The sequence below is a fragment of the Puntigrus tetrazona genome, unplaced genomic scaffold (genome assembly GCF_018831695.1).
Source record: "Puntigrus tetrazona isolate hp1 unplaced genomic scaffold, ASM1883169v1 S000000967, whole genome shotgun sequence".
Lineage (NCBI taxonomy): Eukaryota > Metazoa > Chordata > Actinopteri > Cypriniformes > Cyprinidae > Puntigrus > Puntigrus tetrazona.
In genome coordinates this window covers 13,015-32,511 of record NW_025048562.1, presented here as the reverse complement: position 1 = coordinate 32,511, position 19,497 = coordinate 13,015, and the positions used below count along the sequence as shown (strand labels likewise).

The 19,497-nt window shown below is 39.9% G+C and overlaps 3 non-coding genes and 20 pseudogenes across 3 annotated transcripts; all 23 read left to right on the top strand.

The window, feature by feature from the left end:
- The first annotated feature begins 265 nt into the window (after positions 1 to 265).
- On the top strand, positions 266 to 384 carry LOC122336859 (annotated as a pseudogene).
- Positions 385 to 662: 278 nt separating this feature from the next.
- LOC122336880 lies at positions 663 to 781 on the top strand. Its single transcript, XR_006249371.1, has one exon. It is a non-coding gene; the product is annotated as a 5S ribosomal RNA (ribosomal RNA).
- A 662-nt stretch (positions 782 to 1,443) lies between these two features.
- Positions 1,444 to 1,562, top strand: LOC122336785 (annotated as a pseudogene).
- Positions 1,563 to 1,839: 277 nt separating this feature from the next.
- LOC122336807 lies at positions 1,840 to 1,956 on the top strand (annotated as a pseudogene).
- Positions 1,957 to 6,929: 4,973 nt separating this feature from the next.
- Positions 6,930 to 7,050, top strand: LOC122336850 (annotated as a pseudogene).
- Positions 7,051 to 12,628: 5,578 nt separating this feature from the next.
- Positions 12,629 to 12,745, top strand: LOC122336826 (annotated as a pseudogene).
- A 277-nt stretch (positions 12,746 to 13,022) lies between these two features.
- LOC122336794 lies at positions 13,023 to 13,140 on the top strand (annotated as a pseudogene).
- A 277-nt stretch (positions 13,141 to 13,417) lies between these two features.
- On the top strand, positions 13,418 to 13,536 carry LOC122336858 (annotated as a pseudogene).
- A 277-nt stretch (positions 13,537 to 13,813) lies between these two features.
- On the top strand, positions 13,814 to 13,932 carry LOC122336868. Its single transcript, XR_006249370.1, has one exon. It is a non-coding gene; the product is annotated as a 5S ribosomal RNA (ribosomal RNA).
- A 278-nt stretch (positions 13,933 to 14,210) lies between these two features.
- LOC122336806 lies at positions 14,211 to 14,327 on the top strand (annotated as a pseudogene).
- Positions 14,328 to 14,601: 274 nt separating this feature from the next.
- Positions 14,602 to 14,718, top strand: LOC122336805 (annotated as a pseudogene).
- A 280-nt stretch (positions 14,719 to 14,998) lies between these two features.
- LOC122336857 lies at positions 14,999 to 15,117 on the top strand. The gene has a single exon (XR_006249369.1). It is a non-coding gene; the product is annotated as a 5S ribosomal RNA (ribosomal RNA).
- A 279-nt stretch (positions 15,118 to 15,396) lies between these two features.
- Positions 15,397 to 15,515, top strand: LOC122336876 (annotated as a pseudogene).
- A 281-nt stretch (positions 15,516 to 15,796) lies between these two features.
- Positions 15,797 to 15,915, top strand: LOC122336856 (annotated as a pseudogene).
- A 274-nt stretch (positions 15,916 to 16,189) lies between these two features.
- LOC122336817 lies at positions 16,190 to 16,308 on the top strand (annotated as a pseudogene).
- Positions 16,309 to 16,586: 278 nt separating this feature from the next.
- LOC122336851 lies at positions 16,587 to 16,707 on the top strand (annotated as a pseudogene).
- A 276-nt stretch (positions 16,708 to 16,983) lies between these two features.
- On the top strand, positions 16,984 to 17,100 carry LOC122336792 (annotated as a pseudogene).
- Positions 17,101 to 17,370: 270 nt separating this feature from the next.
- On the top strand, positions 17,371 to 17,489 carry LOC122336764 (annotated as a pseudogene).
- A 271-nt stretch (positions 17,490 to 17,760) lies between these two features.
- LOC122336797 lies at positions 17,761 to 17,878 on the top strand (annotated as a pseudogene).
- Positions 17,879 to 18,152: 274 nt separating this feature from the next.
- LOC122336881 lies at positions 18,153 to 18,271 on the top strand (annotated as a pseudogene).
- A 272-nt stretch (positions 18,272 to 18,543) lies between these two features.
- Positions 18,544 to 18,659, top strand: LOC122336831 (annotated as a pseudogene).
- A 273-nt stretch (positions 18,660 to 18,932) lies between these two features.
- On the top strand, positions 18,933 to 19,051 carry LOC122336879 (annotated as a pseudogene).
- Positions 19,052 to 19,325: 274 nt separating this feature from the next.
- Positions 19,326 to 19,444, top strand: LOC122336855 (annotated as a pseudogene).
- The last annotated feature ends 53 nt before the right edge of the window (positions 19,445 to 19,497 follow it).

Below are 19,497 nucleotides of genomic sequence, written 5' to 3'. Positions count from 1 at the left end.
TTTTCACTACTTATCTAATACACTGGCCCTTAGTGTGGCCAAAGTTTGACCAGCTCTTTGCTTTCCTTACTGCTTATTTAATTCAATTGCCTTTAAAGTAGCTGTTCTTTAAACAGAGTTTGACTGTTTTTAACTACTTAACTAATGCTCTTATCTTTAATGTAGCTCATTTTGAAGTATTTTTTTGTATTTCATTCATTACTTATCTAGTATAATGGCACTTAGTGTGCCTCACCTTAAAATAGGGGCTTTTGCAGCAGCTTTCGCTTACGGCCATACCACCCTGTTCACGCCTGATCTCGCCTGATCTCAGAAGCTAAGCAGAGTTGGGCCTAGTTAGTACTTGGATGGGAGACTGCCTAGGAATACCAGGTGCTGTAAGTTTTTGAGTTTTTTCACTACTTATCTAATACACTGGCCCTTAGTGTGGCCAAAGTTTGACCAGCTCTTTGCTTTCCCTTACTGCTTATTTAATTCAATTGCCTTTAAAGTAGCTGTTCTTTAAACAGAGTTTGACTGTTTTTAACTACTTAACTAATGCTCTTATCTTTAATGTAGCTCATTTTGAAGTATTTTTTTGTTGTATTTCATTCATTACTTATCTAGTATAATGGCACTTAGTGTGCCTCACCTTAAAATAGGGGCTTTTTGCAGCAGCTTTCGCTTACGGCCATACCACCCTGTTCACGCCTGATCTCGTCTGATCTCAGAAGCTAAGCAGAGTTGGGCCTAGTTAGTACTTGGATGGGAGACTGCCTAGGAATACCAGGTGCTGTAAGTTTTGAGTTTTTTCACTACTTATCTAATACACTGGCCCTTAGTGTGGCCAAAGTTTGACCAGCTCTTTGCTTTCCTTACTGCTTATTTAATTCAATTGCCTTTAAAGTAGCTGTTCTTTAAACAGAGTTTGACTGTTTTTAACTACTTAACTAATGCTCTTATCTTTAATGTAGCTCATTTTGAAGTATTTTTTTTGTATTTCATTCATTACTTATCTAGTATAATGGCACTTAGTGTGCCTCACCTTAAAATAGGGGGCTTTTTGCAGCAGCTTTACACGCCATACCACCATGTTCACGCTGATCTCGCCTGATCTCAGAAGCTACAGAGTTGGGCCTAGTTAGTACTTGGATGGGAGACTGCCTAGGAATACCAGGTGCTGTAAGTTTTGAGTTTTTTCACTACTTATCTAATACACTGGCTCTTAGTGTGGCAAAAGTTTGACCAGCTCTTTGCTTTCCCTTACTGCTTATTTAATTCAATTGCCTTTAAAGTAGCTGTTCTTTAAACAGAGTTTGACTGTTTTTAACTACTTAACTAATGCTCTTATCTTTAATGTAGCTCATTTTGAAGTATTTTTTTTTGTATTTCATTCATTACTTATCTAGTATAATGGGCACTTAGTGTGCCTCACCTTAAAATAGGGGCTTTTGCAGCAGCTTTCGCTACGGCCATACCACCCTGTTCACGCCTGATCTCGCCTGATCTCAGAAGCTAAGCAGAGTTGGGCCTAGTTAGTACTTGGATGGGAGACTGCCTAGGAATACCAGGTGCTGTAAGTTTTGAGTTTTTCACTACTTATCTAATACACTGGCCCTTAGTGTGGCCAAAGTTTGACCAGCTCTTTGCTTTCCCTTTACTGCTTATTTAATTCAATTGCCTTTAAAGTAGCTGTTCTTTAAACAGAGTTTGACTGTTTTTAACTACTTTAACTAATGCTCTTATCTTTAATGTAGCTCATTTTGAAGTATTTTTTTTTTGTATTTCATTCATTACTTATCTAGTATAATGGCACTTAATGTGCCACACCTTAAAATAGGGGCTTTTGCAGCAGCTTTAGCTTACGGCCATACCACCCTGTTCACGCCTGATCTCGCCTGATCTCAGAAGCTACAGAGTTGGGCCTAGTTAGTACTTGGATGGGAGACTGCCTAGGAATACCAGGTGCTGTAAGTTTTGAGTTTTTCACTACTTATCTAATACACTGGCCCTTAGTGTGGCCAAAGTTTGACCAGCTCTTTGCTTTCCCTTACTGCTTATTTAATTCAATTGCCTTTAAAGTAGCTGTTCTTTAAACAGAGTTTGACTGTTTTTAACTACTTAACTAATGCTCTTATCTTTAATGTAGCTCATTTTGAAGTATTTTTTTTTTGTATTTCATTCATTACTTATCTAGTATAATGGCACTGTAGTGTGCCTCACCTAAAATAGGGGATTTTGCAGCAGATGGCGGCGCGCCATACCGCCTCTGTTCACGCCTGATCTCGCTCTGATCTCAGAAGCTACAGAGCGCCTAGTTAGTACTTGATGGGAGACTGCCTATAGAATACCAGGTGCTCTCAGTTTTTGGAGTTTTTTCACTACTTCTATTCAATATTGACTGGCCAGTTTCAGACAGTTTTAGCGGTGAACCTTCAACTCCGCCTGGAGATCGGGCCAGAACAGGCGAGGCTGATTGCACTTCCCGGAAGGGCGGGAAGTGCTCGAAGACAATGGCGTGATCGTAAACAAAGGCGGGAAGCGGAGGGCTAATGCAGCTGCTTTCAAAGCTAACACCACGCCGTGGCTCTCTTTACATACATTTCCCTTGCCAGTATAATGTCACTGGCGTAACAAAATGGGTTTAGATCTGACTCTCACCAGAACAAATAAAAACTTCCAATCTGCAATGTCATGATCTTCACGAAGGCATGCATAAACAGCAGCATACTTCAGACCATGCTATCAGCATGGCTGGACACTACCACTTCCGGGCAGACAGAATGGCGGATGACTCAGTAACATTCAGTGGCGAAGTTTGTTCATTTATATTAACACACTGCTTGGTGTGCACAAACTCTGTTATACGTTGGGGAGACACTGCTCAGCCAATTAGATTTTCTCTGGTTAAAGTAGGATCCGTTTTATCTACTGATGGTAAGTTTAACTACAATCCACCATTGCTTTAATTGCTAGCACATTTTGAAGTATTTCCTGGTTATTTCATCCATGCTTATCTAGTATAAGTACGGATGCATATATACTTATCTAGTAACGAACTTCAGCCAGGCCATCAGTAAGCAACAGTCTGCTCACCCGGAGGCTGCATTTATTGTTATGGGGATTTTAATCACTCTAACTTGAAGGCAGTCCTCCCTAAATTTCACCAAAACGTTTTCTGTCTTCACCAGAGGAAACAGAACTTTGGACCATGTATACACAAACATGGCTGAAGCCTATGCTGTGACCCCACTCCCCATCTAGGACAATCGACCACCTTTCTTTGTTCCTCACCCCAAAGTACTCCTCATCAACCGTGGTGAAGCCACTCAGTGAGGACCATCAAAGTCTGGCCAGCGGGGGCTGACTCCACACTCCAGAGACAGGTTTCAAACACACAGACTGGAGTATGTTTGTTTCCCAGGCTACCTGTGGCTCTCACACGGATATAGACCACTACACTTCCTCTGTTCTGGATTACATCAACACCTACCATAGACAGTGTTACTACCCAGAAAGCAGATCACCACATACCCAAATCTGAAGCCATGGATGAACAAGGAGGCGCTTCTGCTGAAAGCACGCAACACTGCCTTCCAGATCAGGTGACGACAGGCCTACAGCACTTCCAGGGCAAATCTGAAGAGGCATCAAAAAGGCCAAGTACTGCTATAAGCTGAAGTTAGAGGAGCACTTCTTTCCAACTCTGACCCTCGACGCATGTGGCAGGGCATCCAGGCCATCAGTGATTACAAGCCAACCACTCCACCCCACAGCACCTAAACAATGTCGCTCTTTCTGAACGTAGCTTTTAATGACTTTTATGCTCTTTGAGAGGAAGACAATAATGAAACGTCACCAAGATCACCCCCTCAACCGACTCCACCCATCACACTCACCTCCTCAGAGGTTTACACTGCACTAAGCCGGATCAACGCGCTGCAAGGCTGCTGGACCAGACGGTATCCCTGGACGCGTGCACTACGGGTATGTGCAGAGCAGCTCGCTGGGGTATTCGCGACATTTTCTCAACATGTCCTCTTGCCCAAGCAGCTGTACCAACATGCTTCAAATCCACCTCCATTGTGCCAGTGCCAAAATCTCTAGCCTAGTGTGCTCAAAACGACTACCGCCTGCAGCACTCACACCCATCGTTATGAAGTGCTTGGAGCGACTAGTCCTGGTCACACCTGGAAGGACTCTCTGCCTTCCACACTGGACCCCCACCAGCTTGCCTCCATCAAGGCACAGGAGCACTGAGGATGCAGTCTCCATCGCCCTGCACTCCAGACTCACACACTGGACAATAAAAACACTTACATGACGGATGCTGTTTGTTGACTTCAGTCTCAGCATTCAACACGGTCATACCTCTGGGTTAATCACCAAACTCAGAGATCTGGACATTAACACCTCACTGTGCAACTGGGTTATGGACTTCCTGACCAACAGACCTCAGCATGTTAGGTCTGGCCACATCTGTTCCACCACTAACACTCTCAACACCGTGTACCATAAGGCTGTGTGCTGAGCCCCCTTCCTCTACTCCCTCTCTTCACCCAATGACTGCAGGCCTGTGTTTGGATCTAACTCCATCATCAAGTTTGCAGATGATACTATGGTGATCGGTCCTCATCCAGGCAACAACGATGAGACTGCCTACAGAGAAGAGGTCCAGCATCTGGCCAGCGTGGTGCAGCATAATAATCTGCTCCTTAACACCACTCAAAACCAAGGAGCTCATTGTGGACTTCAGGAAGGTGAGAAGAGGCACACATGGATCCCATCTTACATTAATGGGATTTGCTGTGGAGCCTGTCTCATGCATCAAGTTCTGGGAACCCACATCTCTGAAGATCTGTCCTGACCACCAACACCTCCAGCCTGGTCAAGAAGGCTCACCAGCGCTTATTCTTTCTGGAGGAAACTTAAGAAGAACCAGCTGTCCTCAGCCATCCTGGTGAACTTCTATCGCTGTACAATAGAGAGCATCCTAACAAACTGTGTCTGAGTCTGGTATGGGAGCTGCTCTGTTGCTGAGCCGTGAAGGCACTGCAAGCGGTGGTGAAAACTGCCCAGCCGCATCACAGGAACTCCACTTCCATCCATTGAGGAGGATCCAGAAGAGACACTCATTTGTGCGTCGAGCACGCAGTATTCTCAAGGACCCTCCTCACCCCTGCCCACAAACTGCCTTTCCTCTCTGCCATCCGGCAGGCGTATTCAGATTCCCCGACTAGAACAAGTAGACTGAGGAACAGCTTTTTACCAGAGCTGTCTCACTACTGAATTCTGCCTCCACTGATGTCTGCCCCACCCACCCCATTAAAAATACAAAAATACAAAAATGCACTGTTAACATTCATTGTAATTCCACTGTATATATTCTTTGTAAATGCCATGTACATATCCACTGTACATACTCTCTTGTAAAATTGTTCATAAGCATATCCTGTATATCCTGCTCTTTCTTTTGTACATAACGATCTGTAAATTGTTTATACATAATCACTGTAAATTCTCTTCTCATCTGTAATTTAATTTGTACATATTTACTGCATATTTATCTTTGTAATTTATATTTATATTTGTACTTTATATCCTGCACTTTGCTGCTTATTGCACTCCTGGTTAGACCTAAACTGCATTTCGTTTACTCTTGTACTTGTACATGTGTAATGACAATAAAGTTGAATCTAATCTAAACCTAATAATGGTAATAAGTGTGCCTCACCTTAAAAATAGGGGCTTTTGTAGCAGCTCTAATCTCACGCCTGATCTCAGAAGCTAAGCAGAGTTAGGCCTAGTTAGTACTTGGATGGGAGACTGCCTTAGGAATACCAGGTGCTGTAAGTTTTTTGAGTTTTTTCACTACTTTTATCTAATACACTGGCCCATAGTGTGGCCAAAGTTTGACTCAGCTCTTTGCTTTCTCCTTTACTGCTTATTTAATTCAATTGCCTTTAAAGTAGCTGTTCTTTAAACAGAGTTTGACTGTTTTTAACTACTTAACCAATGCTCTTATCTTTAATGTAGCTCATTTTGAAGTATTTTTTTTGTATTTCATTCATTACTTATCTAGTATAATGGCAATTAGTGTGCCTCACCTTAAAATAGGGGCTTTTGCAGCAGCTTTGGCATTTAATGCCATACCTTGCCCTGTTCACGCCTGATCTCGCCTGATCTCCAGAAGCCTGGGTAAGCAGAGTTGGCCCTAGTTAGTACTTGGATGGCAGACTGCCTTAGGAATACCAGGTGCTGTAAATTTTTGAGTTTTTTCACTACTTATCTAATACAACGGCCCTTAGTGTGGCTTTACAAAGTTTGACTCAGCTCTTTGCTTTCCCTTACTGCTTATTTAATTCAATTGCCTTTAAAGTAGCTGTTCTTTTAAACAGAGTTTGACTGTTTTAACCTTTCACTTAACTAATGCTCTTATCTTTAATGTAGCTCATTTTTGAGTATTTTTTTTTTTGTATTTCATTCATTGCTTATCTAGTATAATGGCACTTAGTGTACCTCACCCTTTAAAAATAGGGGCTTTTGCAGCAGCTTTAGCTTACGCCATACCACCCTGTTCACGCTGATCTCGTCCTGATCTCAGAAGCTGCAGAGTTGGGCCTAGTTAGTACTTGGATGGGAGACTGCCTAGAACACCAGGTGCTGTAAGTTTTTGAGTTTTTCTACTACTTATCTAATACACTGGCCCTTAGTGTGGCCAAAGTTTGACCAGCTCTTTGCTTTCCTTACTGCTTATTTAATTCAATCGTTACTTTTAAAGTAGCTGTACTTTAAACAGAGTTTGACTGTTTTTGAATTACTTAACTAATGTTCTTATCTTTAATGTAGCTCATTTTGAAGCATTTTTTTATTTCATTCATTACTTATCTAGTATAATGGCACTTAAGTGTGCCTCACCTTTAAAATAGGGGCTTTTTGCAGCAGCTTTACGCTACGGCCATACCACCCTGTATCACGCTCTGATCTCGCCTGATCTCAGAAGCCAAGCAGAGTTGGGCCTAGTTAGTACTTGGATGGGAGACTGCCTAGGAATACCAGGTGCTGTGCCTGTTTTTGAGTTTTTTCACTACTTATCTAATACACTGGTCTCTTAGTGTGGCAAAGTTTGACCAGTCTCTTTTGCTTTCTCCCTTACTGCTTATTTATTTAGAATTCAATTGCCTTTAAAGTAGCTGTTCTTTAAAAACAGAGTTTGACTGTTTTTAACTACTTAACTAATGCTCTTATCTTTAATGTAGCTCATTTTGAAGTTTTTTTTTTTTTTTTTTGTATTTCATTCATTACTTATCTAGTATAATGGCACTTAGTGTGCCTCTCACCTTAAAATATGGGGCTTTTTGCAGCTTTAGCTTTCACGTGCCATACCACCCTTCTGTCACGCCCTGATCTCGTCTGATCTCAGAAGCTAAGCAGAGTTGGGGCCTAGTTAGTACTTGGATGGGAGACTGCCTAGGAATACCAGGTGCTGTAAGTTTTGAGTTTTTCTACTACTTATCTAATACACTGGTCTTAGTGTGGCCAAAGTTTGACTAGCTCTTTGCTTTCCTTACTGCTTATTTAATTCAATTGCCTTTAAAGTAGCTGTTCTTTAAACAGAGTTTGACTGTTTTTAACTACTTTAACTAATGCTCTTATCTTTAATGTAGCTCATTTTAAGTATTTTTTTTTGTATTTCATTCATTACTTATCTAGTATAATGGTACTTAGTGTGCCTCACCTTAAAATAGGGGCTTTTTGCAGCAGCTTTTGCTTTACCGACCATACCACCCTGTTCACGCCTGATCTCGTCTGATCTCAGAAGCTAAGCAGAGTTGGGCCTCAGTTAGTACTCTGGATGGGAGACTGCCTAGAATACCAGGTGCTAATAAAGTTTTTGGAGTTTTTCACTACTTATCTAATACACTGGCCCTTAGTGTGGTCAAAGTTTGACCAGCTCTTGCTTTCTCCTTACTGCTTATTTAATCTCAATTGCCTTTAAAGTAGCTGTTTTTTAAACAGAGTTTGACTGTTTTTAATTCATTTAACTAATGCGCTTATCTAATGTAGCTTCATTTTGAAGCATTTTTTTTTGTATTTCATCCATTACTTTATCTAGTATAATGGCAATTCTAGTGTGCCCTCACCTTAAAATAGGGGCTTCTTTTGCAGCAGTTTTAGCTTTACGGCCATACCACTCCCGTTCACGCCCTGATCTCGTCTGATCCTTCAAGAAGCCGCAGAGTTGGGCCTAGTTAGTACTTGATGGGGAGACTGCCTAGGAAATACCAGGTGGTGCCAAAGTTTTTGAGTTTTTTCACTACTTCTATCAATACACTGGTCTCTTAGTGTGGCCAAGTTTGACCAGCTCTTTGCTTTCCCTTTGGCTGCTTATTTAATTCAATTGCCTTTGAAGTAGCTGTACTTTTAAACAGAGTTTGACTGTTTTTAACTACTTAACTAATGCTCTTATCTTTAATGTAGCCTATTTTTGAAGTATTTTTTTTTTTTTTTTTGTATTTCATTCATTACTTATCTAGTATAATGGCAACTTAGTGTGCTCTCTACCTTAAAATAGGCTTTTGCAGCAGCTTTCGCTTACGGCGCACTACTACCCTGTTCACGCCTGATCTCGCTCTGATCTCAGAAGCCAAGCAGAGCTGGGCCTAGTTAGTACTTGGATGGGAGACTGCCTAGGAATACCAGGTGCTGGCAAGTTTTTGAGTTTTTTCACTACTTATCTAATACACTGGTCTCTTAGTGTGGCCAAAGCCTGACCAGCTCTTTGCTTTCCCTTACTGCTTATTTAATCTCAATTGCCTTTAAAGTAGCTGTTTCTTTAAACAGAGTTTGACTGTTTTTAACTACTTAACTAATGCTCTTATCTTTAATGTAGCTCATTTTGAAGCATTTTTTTTGTATTTCATTCATTACTTATCTAGTATAATGGCAACTTAGTGTGCCTCACCTTAAAATAGGGGCTTTTTGCAGCAGCTGTCGCTACGCCATACCACCCTGTTCACGCCTGATCTCGCCTGATCTCAGAAGCTACAGAGTTGGGTTTAGTTAGTACTTGGATGGGAGACTGCCTAGGAACACCAGGTGCTGTGTTTTTTGAGTTTTTCACTACTTCTATCTAATACACTGGTTCTTAGTGTGGCTCAAAGCTTGACCAGCTCTTTGCTTTCCTTACTGCTTATTTAATTCAATTGCCTTGAAAGTAGCTGTTTCTTTAAACAGAGTTTGACTGTTTTTAACTACTTAACTAATGCCTATTCTTTATTGTAGCTCATTTTGAAGCATTTTTTTTTTGTATTTCATTCATTACTTATCTAGTATAATGGCACTTAGTGTGCTTCACCTTAAAATAGGGGCTTTTTGCAGCAGCTTTCGCACGCCATACCACCCTGTTCACGCCTGATCTGCCTGATCTCAGAAGCTTTAAGCAGAGTTGGGCCTGTTAGTACTTGGATGGAGACTGCCTAGGAATACCTACAGGCGCTGTAAGTTTTGAGTTTTTTCACTACTTCATCTAATACACTGGCCCTTAGTGTGGCCAAAGCTCTGACTCAGCCTTTGCTTTCCTTACTGCTTATTTAGACCAATTGCCTTTGTAGTAGGCTGTTCTTTAAAACAGAGCTTTGACTGTTTTTAACTACTTCCAATCTAATGCTCTTATCTTTAATGTAGCTCATTTTGAAGTATTTTTTTGTATTTCATTCATTACTTGATCTAGTATAATGGGCACTTAGTGTGCCTCACCTTAAAATAGGGCTTTTTTGCAGCAGCTTTCGTTACGGCCATACCACCCTCTGTTCACTGCCTGATCTCAGTTCCTGATCTCAGTTAGCTTGGATGCAGAGTTGGGCCTAGTTAGTACTTGGATGTGAGACTGCCTATGAATACCAGGTGCTGTAAGCTCTTTTTTGTTTTTTCACTACTTATCTAATACACTGTTCTTAGTGTGGTCTCAAAAGTTTGACTGTTTTTAACTCTTTGCCTTTCTTTACTGCTTGATTTAATTCATCTATTGCCTTTAAAGACAGCTGTTCACCTTTAAACAGAGTTTGACTATTTTTAACTACTTAACTAATGCTCTTATCTTTAATGTAGCTGGCCTATTTTGAAGTATTTTTTTGTATTGGTCATTCATTCTTTACTTATCTAGCTATAATGGCAACTTAGTGCCTAGCCTCCCCTTAAAATAGTGGCTTTTTGCAGCAGCTCGCTCATCTTTACGGCCATACCGTACACCTTGTTCACGCCTGATCTCGCCTGATCTCAGTAGTTGCCAGCCATACTCAATCTCATCCACGCCTGATCCTAGCATGAGTAGCATTTCTGATGGGAGACTGCCTAGGAATACCAGGTGTGCTGTAAGTTTGAGTTTTTTCACTACTTATCTAATACACTGTCCCTTTAGTGTGGCCAAAGTTTGACCAGCTCTTTGCTTTCCTTACTGCTTATTTAATTCAATTGCCTTTAAAGTAGCTTGTTCTTAAACAGAGTTTGACTGTTTTTAATTCACTTAACTAATGCTCTTATCTTCACGTAGCTCATTTTGAAGCATTTTTTGTATTTCATTCATTACTTATCTAGTATAATGGCACTTTAGTGTGCCACACCTTTAAAATAGGGGCTTTTTTGCAGTTAGCTTATAGCTTACGCCATACCACCCTGTTCACGCCTTTGATCTCGTCTTTGATCTCAGAAGCTAAGCAGAGTTGGGCCTAGTTAGTACTTCTGGATGGGAGACTGCCTAGAAATACCAGGTGCTGTAAGTTTTTGAGTTTTTTCACTCACTTATCTAATACACTGGCCCTTAGTGTGGCCAAAGTTTGACCAGCTTCTTTGCTTTCCCTTTACTGCTTATTTAATTCAATTGCCTTTAAAGTAGCTGTTCTTTAAACATAGTTTGACTGTTTTTAACTCACTTAACTAATGCTCTTATCTTTAATGTAGCTCATTTTGAAGTATTTTTTTTTGTATTTCATTCATTACTTATCTAGTATAATGGCACTTAGTGTGCCTCACCTTAAAATAGGGCTTTTGCAGTAGCTGCCACGGCCATACGAATTCTTCGCTGTTCACCACACTTGATCCTCGTCTGATCTCAGTAGGCTACAGAGCTGGGCTCAGTTAGTACTTGGATGATCATTGCCCAGTAACGCTCAGGTGCTCTCAGTTTTTGAGTTTTTTCAATTACTTATCAGTTGGTACTGGTTCTTAGTGTGGTCAAAGTTTGACTACATTCTTTGGTTCTTCCTTCTTTACTGCTTATTTAATTCAATTGCCTTTAAAGAAGCCAGTTTTAAAAATAGTTTGACTATTTTTAACTACTTAACTAATGCTCTTATCTTTAATGTAGCTCATTTCAAAGTATTTTTTGTATTTCATTCAATATTTCTATTCAGTATAATGGCACTTAGTGTTTCTCAATCTTACTAGGGCTTTTGTAGCATTTGCTTGACGCACATACCACCCTTTCTACGCCTGATCTCGCCCTGATCTCACAAGCTACAGAGTGACCTTAGTTAGTACTTGGGATGGGAGACTGCCTAGGAACAACACCAGGTGCTGGAAGTTTTGAGTGTTTTTTCACTACTTATCTTATACACTGCCCTTAGTGTGGCTAAAGTTTGGACTCAGCCTCTTTGAAGCTTTCTCTCTCTTACTGCTTATTTAATCTGAATTGCCTTTTAAAGTAGCTGTCTTTAAACAGAGTTTGACTCATTTGACCTACTTATTTAATGCTCTTATCTTTAATGTGCCTAACTTTAAAGCATTTTTTTTTTGTATTTCATCGCGTTATTTATCTAGTATAATCATACCCTAGTGTGCTCCCACTCCTCCAAAATAGGGGGCATTTTGCAGAAGCTCGCTTTTTACGCCATTCCACTCTCTGTCTACGCCTGATCTCAGCTTGATCTCGTGCAGTTGCTAAGAGTTAGCTCTAGTTAGTACTTGGATGGAGACTGCCTAGGAATACCAGGTGCTGTGCTTTGAGTTTTTTCACCACTTATCTAACACACTGGCTCCTTAGTGTGGCCAAAGCTTGGACCAGCTCTTGCTTTCTCATCAGCTTATTTAATTCAATTGCCTTAAAGTAGTTGTTCTTTAAACAGAGTTTGGACTGTTTTAATCTATTTAATCCAATGCTCTTCATCTTTTGATGTAGCCCTTTGAAGTATTTTTTTTGTATTTCATTCATTACTTATCTAGTATAATGACACTTAGTGTGCCCCACCCAAAATAGGGGCTTTTTGAAGAAGCTTACGCTACGCCACACACTTGTTCACTGGACTGCCTGATCTCAGCTAAGCAGAGTTAAACAGTTAGTACTTGGATGGGAGACTGCCCAGAACACTCTGTGCTGTAAGTTTTGTGAGTTTTTTCACTACTTATCTAACACTGTTCTATAGGCCAAAGTTTGACCAGCTCTTTTGCTTTCTCATTGCTGGTTTAACTAAACTGCCTTTGTGCTAGCTTGTTTTTAAAAATAGTTTTGACTGTTTTTAACTACTTAACTAATGCTCTTATCTTTAATGTAGCTCATTTTGAAGTATTTTTTTGTATTTCATTCATTACTTATCTAGTATAATGGCACTTAGTGTGCCTCACCTTAAAATAGGGGCTTTTGCAGCAGCTTTCGCTTTACGGCCATACCACCCTGTTCACGCCTGATCTCGCCTGATCTCAGAAGCTACAGAGTTGGGCCTAGTTAGTACTTGGATGGGAGACTGCCTAGGAATACCAGGTGCTGTAAGTTTTGAGTTTTTTCACTACTTATCTAATACACTGGCCCTTAGTGTGGCCAAAGTTTGACCAGCTCTTTGCTTTCCCTTTACTGCTTATTTAATTCAATTGCCTTTAAAGTAGCTGTTCTTTAAACAGAGTTTGACTGTTTTTAACTACTTAACTAATGCTCTTATCTTTAATGTAGCTCATTTTGAAGTATTTTTTTTGTATTTCATTCATTACTTATCTAGTATAATGGCACTTAGTGTGCCTCACCTTAAAATAGGGGGCTTTTTGCAGCAGCTTTCGCTTACGGCCATACCACCCTGTTCACGCCTGATCTCGCCTGATCTCAGAAGCTAGCAGAGTTGGGCCTAGTTAGTACTTGGATGGGAGACTGCCTAGGAATACCAGGTGCTGTAAGTTTTTGAGTTTTTTCACTACTTATCTAATACACTGGCCCTTAGTGTGGCCAAAGTTTGACCAGCTCTTTGCTTTCCTTTACTGCTTATTTAATTCAATTGCCTTTAAAGTAGCTGTTCTTTAAACAGAGTTTGACTGTTTTTAACTACTTAACTAATGCTCTTATCTTTAATGTAGCTCATTTTGAAGTATTTTTTTTTTGTATTTCATTCATTACTTATCTAGTATAATGGCACTTAGTGTGCCTCACCTTAAAATAGGGGCTTTTGCAGCAGCTTTCGCTTACGGCCATACCACCCTGTTCACGCCTGATCTCGCCTGATCTCAGAAGCTAAGCAGAGTTGGGCCTAGTTAGTACTTGGATGGGAGACTGCCTAGGAATACCAGGTGCTGTAAGTTTTGAGTTTTTTCACTACTTATCTAATACACTGGCCCTTAGTGTGGCCAAAGTTTGACCAGCTCTTTGCTTTCCTTACTGCTTATTTAATTCAATTGCCTTTAAAGTAGCTGTTCTTTAAAACAGAGTTTGACTGTTTTTAACTACTTAACTAATGCTCTTATCTTTAATGTAGCTCATTTTGAAGTATTTTTTTTTTTGTATTTCATTCATTACTTATCTAGTATAATGGCACTTAGTGTGCCTCACCTTAAAATAGGGGCTTTTGCAGCAGCTTTCGCTTACGGCCATACCACCCTGTTCACGCCTGATCTCGTCTGATCTCAGAAGCTAAGCAGAGTTGGGCCTAGTTAGTACTTGGATGGGAGACTGCCTAGGAATACCAGGTGCTGTAAGTTTTGAGTTTTTTCACTACTTATCTAATACACTGGCCTCTTAGTGTGGCCAAAGTTTGACCAGCTCTTTGCTTTCCTTACTGCTTATTTAATTCAATTGCCTTTAAAGTAGCTGTTCTTTAAACAGAGTTTGACTGTTTTTAACTACTTAACTAATGCTCTTATCTTTAATGTAGCTCATTTTGAAGTATTTTTTTTTTTTGTATTTCATTCATTACTTATCTAGTATAATGGCACTTAGTGTGCCTCACCTTAAAATAGGGGCTTTTGCAGCAGCTTTCGCTTACGGCCATACCACCCTGTTCACGCCTGATCTCGCCTGATCTCAGAAGCTACAGAGTTGGGCCTAGTTAGTACTTGGATGGGAGACTGCCTAGGAATACCAGGTGCTGTAAGTTTTTGAGTTTTTTCACTACTTATCTAATACACTGGCCCTTAGTGTGGCCAAAGTTTGACCAGCTCTTTGCTTTCCTTACTGCTTATTTAATTCAATTGCCTTTAAAGTAGCTGTTCTTTAAACAGAGTTTGACTGTTTTTAACTACTTAACTAATGCTCTTATCTTTAATGTAGCTCATTTTGAAGTATTTTTTTGTATTTCATTCATTACTTATCTAGTATAATGGCACTTAGTGTGCCTCACCTTAAAATAGGGGCTTTTTGCAGCAGCTTTCGCTTACGGCCATACCACCCTGTTCACGCCTGATCTCGCCTGATCTCAGAAGCTACAGAGTTGGGCCTAGTTAGTACTTGGATGGGAGACTGCCTAGGAATACCAGGTGCTGTAAGTTTTGAGTTTTTCACTACTTATCTAATACACTGGCCTCTTAGTGTGGCCAAAGTTTGACCAGCTCTTTGCTTTCCTTACTGCTTATTTAATTCAATTGCCTTTAAAGTAGCTGTTCTTTAAACAGAGTTTGACTGTTTTTAACTACTTAACTAATGCTCTTATCTTTAATGTAGCTCATTTTGAAGTATTTTTTTTTTTTTGTATTTCATTCATTACTTATCTAGTATAATGGCACTTAGTGTGCCTCACCTTAAAATAGGGGGCTTTTTGCAGCAGCTTTCGCTTACGGCCATACCACCCTGTTCACGCCTGATCTCGTCTGATCTCAGAAGCTAAGCAGAGTTGGGCCTAGTTAGTACTTGGATGGGAGACTGCCTAGGAATACCAGGTGCTGTAAGTTTTTGAGTTTTTTCACTACTTATCTAATACACTGGCTCTTAGTGTGGCCAAAGTTTGACCAGCTCTTTTGCTTTCCTTACTGCTTATTTAATTCAATTGCCTTTAAAGTAGCTGTTCTTTAAACAGAGTTTGACTGTTTTTAACTACTTAACTAATGCTCTTATCTTTAATGTAGCTCATTTTGAAGTATTTTTTTTTTGTATTTCATTCATTACTTATCTAGTATAATGGCACTTAGTGTGCCTCACCTTAAAATAGGGGGCTTTTTGCAGCAGCTTTCGCTTACAGCCATACCACCCTGTTCACGCCTGATCTCGCCTGATCTCAGAAGCTAAGCAGAGTTGGGCCTAGTTAGTACTTGGATGGGAGACTGCCTAGGAATACCAGGTGCTGTAAGTTTTTTTGAGTTTTTCACTACTTATCTAATACACTGGCCCTTAGTGTGGCCAAAGTTTGACCAGCTCTTTGCTTTCCTTTACTGCTTATTTAATTCAATTGCCTTTAAAGTAGCTGTTCTTTAAACAGAGTTTGACTGTTTTTAACTACTTAACTAATGCTCTCTTTAATGTAGCTCATTTTGAAGTATTTTTTTTTTTTTTTCATTTCATTCATTACTTATCTAGTATAATGGCACTTAGTGTGCCTCACACTTAAAAATAGGGGCTTTTGCAGCAGCTTTCGCTTACGGCCATACCACCCTGTTCACGCCTGATCTCGCCTGATCTCAGAAGCTAAGCAGAGTTGGGCCTAGTTAGTACTTGGATGGGAGACTGCCTAGGAATACCAGGTGCTGTAAGTTTTGAGTTTTTTCACTACTTATCTAATACACTGGCCTTTAGTGTGGCCAAAGTTTGACCAGCTCTTTGCTTTCCCTTACTGCTTATTTAATTCAATTGCCTTTAAAGTAGCTGTTCTTTTTAAAACAGAGTTTGACTGTTTTTAACTACTTAACTAATGCTTATCTTTAATGTAGCTCATTTTGAAGTATTTTTTTGTATTTCATTCATTACTTATCTAGTATAATGGCACTTAGTGTGCCTCACCTTAAAATAGGGGCTTTTGCAGCAGCTTTCGCTTACGGCCATACCACCCTGTTCACGCCTGATCTCGCCTGATCTCAGAAGCTTTACAGAGTTGGGCCTAGTTAGTACTTGGATGGGAGACTGCCTAGGAATACCAGGTGCTGTAAGTTTTTGAGTTTTTTCACTACTTATCTAATACACTGGCCCTTAGTGTGGCCAAAGTTTGACCAGCTCTTTGCTTTCTCTTACTGCTTATTTAATTCAATTGCCTTTAAAGTAGCTGTTCTTTAAACAGAGTTTGACTGTTTTTAACTACTTAACTAATGCTCTTATCTTTAATGTAGCTCATTTTGAAGTATTTTTTTTTTTGTATTTCATTCATTACTTATCTAGTATAATGGCACTTAGTGTGCCTCACCTTAAAATAGGGGCTTTTGCAGCAGCTTTCACTTACGGCCATACCACCCTGTTCACGCCTGATCTCGCCTCTGATCTCAGAAGCTACAGAGTTGGGCCTAGTTAGTACTTCTGGATGGGAGACTGCCTAGGAATACCAGGTGCTGTAAGTTTTTGAGTTTTTCACTACTTATCTAATACACTGGCCCTTAGTGTGGCAAAGTTTGACCAGCTCTTTGCTTTCCTTTACTGCTTATTTAATTCAATTGCCTTTAAAGTAGCTGTTCTTTAAACAGAGTTTGACTGTTTTTAACTACTTAACTAATGCTCTTATCTTTAATGTAGCTCATTTTGAAGTATTTTTTTTTTTGTATTTCATTCATTACTTATCTAGTATAATGGCACTTAGTGTGCCTCACCTTAAAATAGGGGCTTTTGCAGCAGCTTTCACTTACGGCCATACCACCCTGTTCACGCCTGATCTCGCCTGATCTCAGAAGCTACAGAGTTGGGCCTAGTTAGTACTTGGATGGGAGACTGCCTAGGAATACCAGGTGCTGTAAGTTTTGAGTTTTTCACTACTTATCTAATACACTGGCTCCTTAGTGTGGCCAAAGTTTGACCAGCTCTTTGCTTTCCCTTACTGCTTATTTAATTCAATTGCCTTTAAAGTAGCTGTTCTTTAAACAGAGTTTGACTGTTTTTAACTACTTAACTAATGCTCTTATCTTTAATGTAGCTCATTTTGAAGTATTTTTTTGTATTTCATTCATTACTTATCTAGTATAATGGCACTTAGTGTGCCTCACCTTAAAATAGGGGCTTTTTGCAGCAGCTTTCACGGCCATACCACCCTGTTCACGCCTGATCTCGCCTGATCTCAGAAGCTAAGCAGAGTTGGGCCTAGTTAGTACTTGGATGGGAGACTGCCTAGGAATACCAGGTGCTGTAAGTTTTTGAGTTTTTTCACTACTTATCTAATACACTGGCCCTTAGTGTGGCCAAAGTTTGACCAGCTCTTTGCTTTCCTTACTGCTTATTTAATTCAATTGCCTTTAAAGTAGCTGTTCTTTAAACAGAGTTTGACTGTTTTAACTACTTAACTAATGCTCTTATCTTTAATGTAGCTCATTTTGAAGTATTTTTTTGTATTTCATTCATTACTTATCTAGTATAATGGCACTTAGTGTGCCTCACCTTAAAATAGGGGCTTTTTGCAGCAGCTTTCTTACGGCCATACCACCCTGTTCACGCCTGATCTCGCCTGATCTCAGAAGCTAGCAGAGTTGGGCCTAGTTAGTACTTGGATGGGAGACTGCCTAGGAATACCAGGTGCTGTAAGTTTTTGAGTTTTTTCACTACTTATCTAATACACTGGCCCTTAGTGTGGCCAAAGTTTGACCAGCTCTTTGCTTCCCTTTACTGCTTATTTAATTCAATTGCCTTTAAAGTAGCTGTTCTTTAAACAGAGTTTGACTGTTTTTAACTACTTAACTAATGCTCTTATCTTTAATGTAGCTCATTTTGAAGTATTTTTTTTGTATTTCATTCATTACTTATCTAGTATAATGGCACTTAGTGTGCCTCACCTTAAAATAGGGGCTTTTTGCAGCAGCTTTCTTACGGCCATACCACCCTGTTCACGCCTGATCTCGCCTGATCTCAGAAGCTAAGCAGAGTTGGGCCTAGTTAGTACTTGGATGGGAGACTGCCTAGGAATACCAGGTGCTGTAAGTTTTGAGTTTTTTCACTACTTATCTAATACACTGGCTCTTAGTGTGGCCAAAGTTTGACCAGCTCTTTGCTTTCCTTACTGCTTATTTAATTCAATTGCCTTTAAAGTAGCTGTTCTTTAAACAGAGTTTGACTGTTTTTAACTACTTAACTAATGCTCTTATCTTTAATGTAGCTCATTTTGAAGTATTTTTTTGTATTTCATTCATTACTTATCTAGTATAATGGCACTTAGTGTGCCTCACCTTAAAATAGGGGCTTTTGCAGCAGCTTTCACTTACGGCCATACCACCCTGTTCACGCCTGATCTCGCCTGATCTCAGAAGCTACAGAGTTGGGCCTAGTTAGTACTTGGATGGGAGACTGCTAGGAATACCAGGTGCTGTAAGTTTTGAGTTTTTTCACTACTTATCTAATACACTGGCCCTTAGTGTGGCCAAAGTTTGACCAGCTCTTTGCTTTCCTTTACTGCTTATTTAATTCAATTGCCTTTAAAGTAGCTGTTCTTTAAACAGAGTTTGACTGTTTTTAACTACTTAACTAATGCTCTTATCTTTAATGTAGCTCATTTTGAAGTATTTTTTTTGTATTTCATTCATTACTTATCTAGTATAATGGCACTTAGTGTGTGCTCACCTTAAAATAGGGGCTTTTGCAGCAGCTTTCTTACGGCCATACCACCCTGTTCACGCCTGATCTCGCCTGATCTCAGAAGCTAAGCAGAGTTGGGCCTAGTTAGTACTTGGATGGGAGACTGCCTAGGAATACCAGGTGCTGTAAGTTTTTGAGTTTTTCACTACTTATCTAATACACTGGCCCTTAGTGTGGCCAAAGTTTGACCAGCTCTTTGCTTTCCTTACTGCTTATTTAATTCAATTGCCTTTAAAGTAGCTGTTCTTTTTAACAGAGTTTGACTGTTTTTAACTACTTAACTAATGCTCTTATCTTTAATGTAGCTCATTTTGAAGTATTTTTTTTGTATTTCATTCATTACTTATCTAGTATAATGGCACTTAGTGTGCCTCACCTTAAAATAGGGGCTTTTGCAGCAGCTTTCGCTTACGGCCATACCACCCTGTTCACGCCTGATCTCGCCTGATCTCAGAAGCTAAGCAGAGTTGGGCCTAGTTAGTACTTGGATGGGAGACTGCCTAGGAATACCAGGTGCTGTAAGTTTTGAGTTTTTTTTCACTACTTATCTAATACACTGGCCCTTAGTGTGGCCAAAG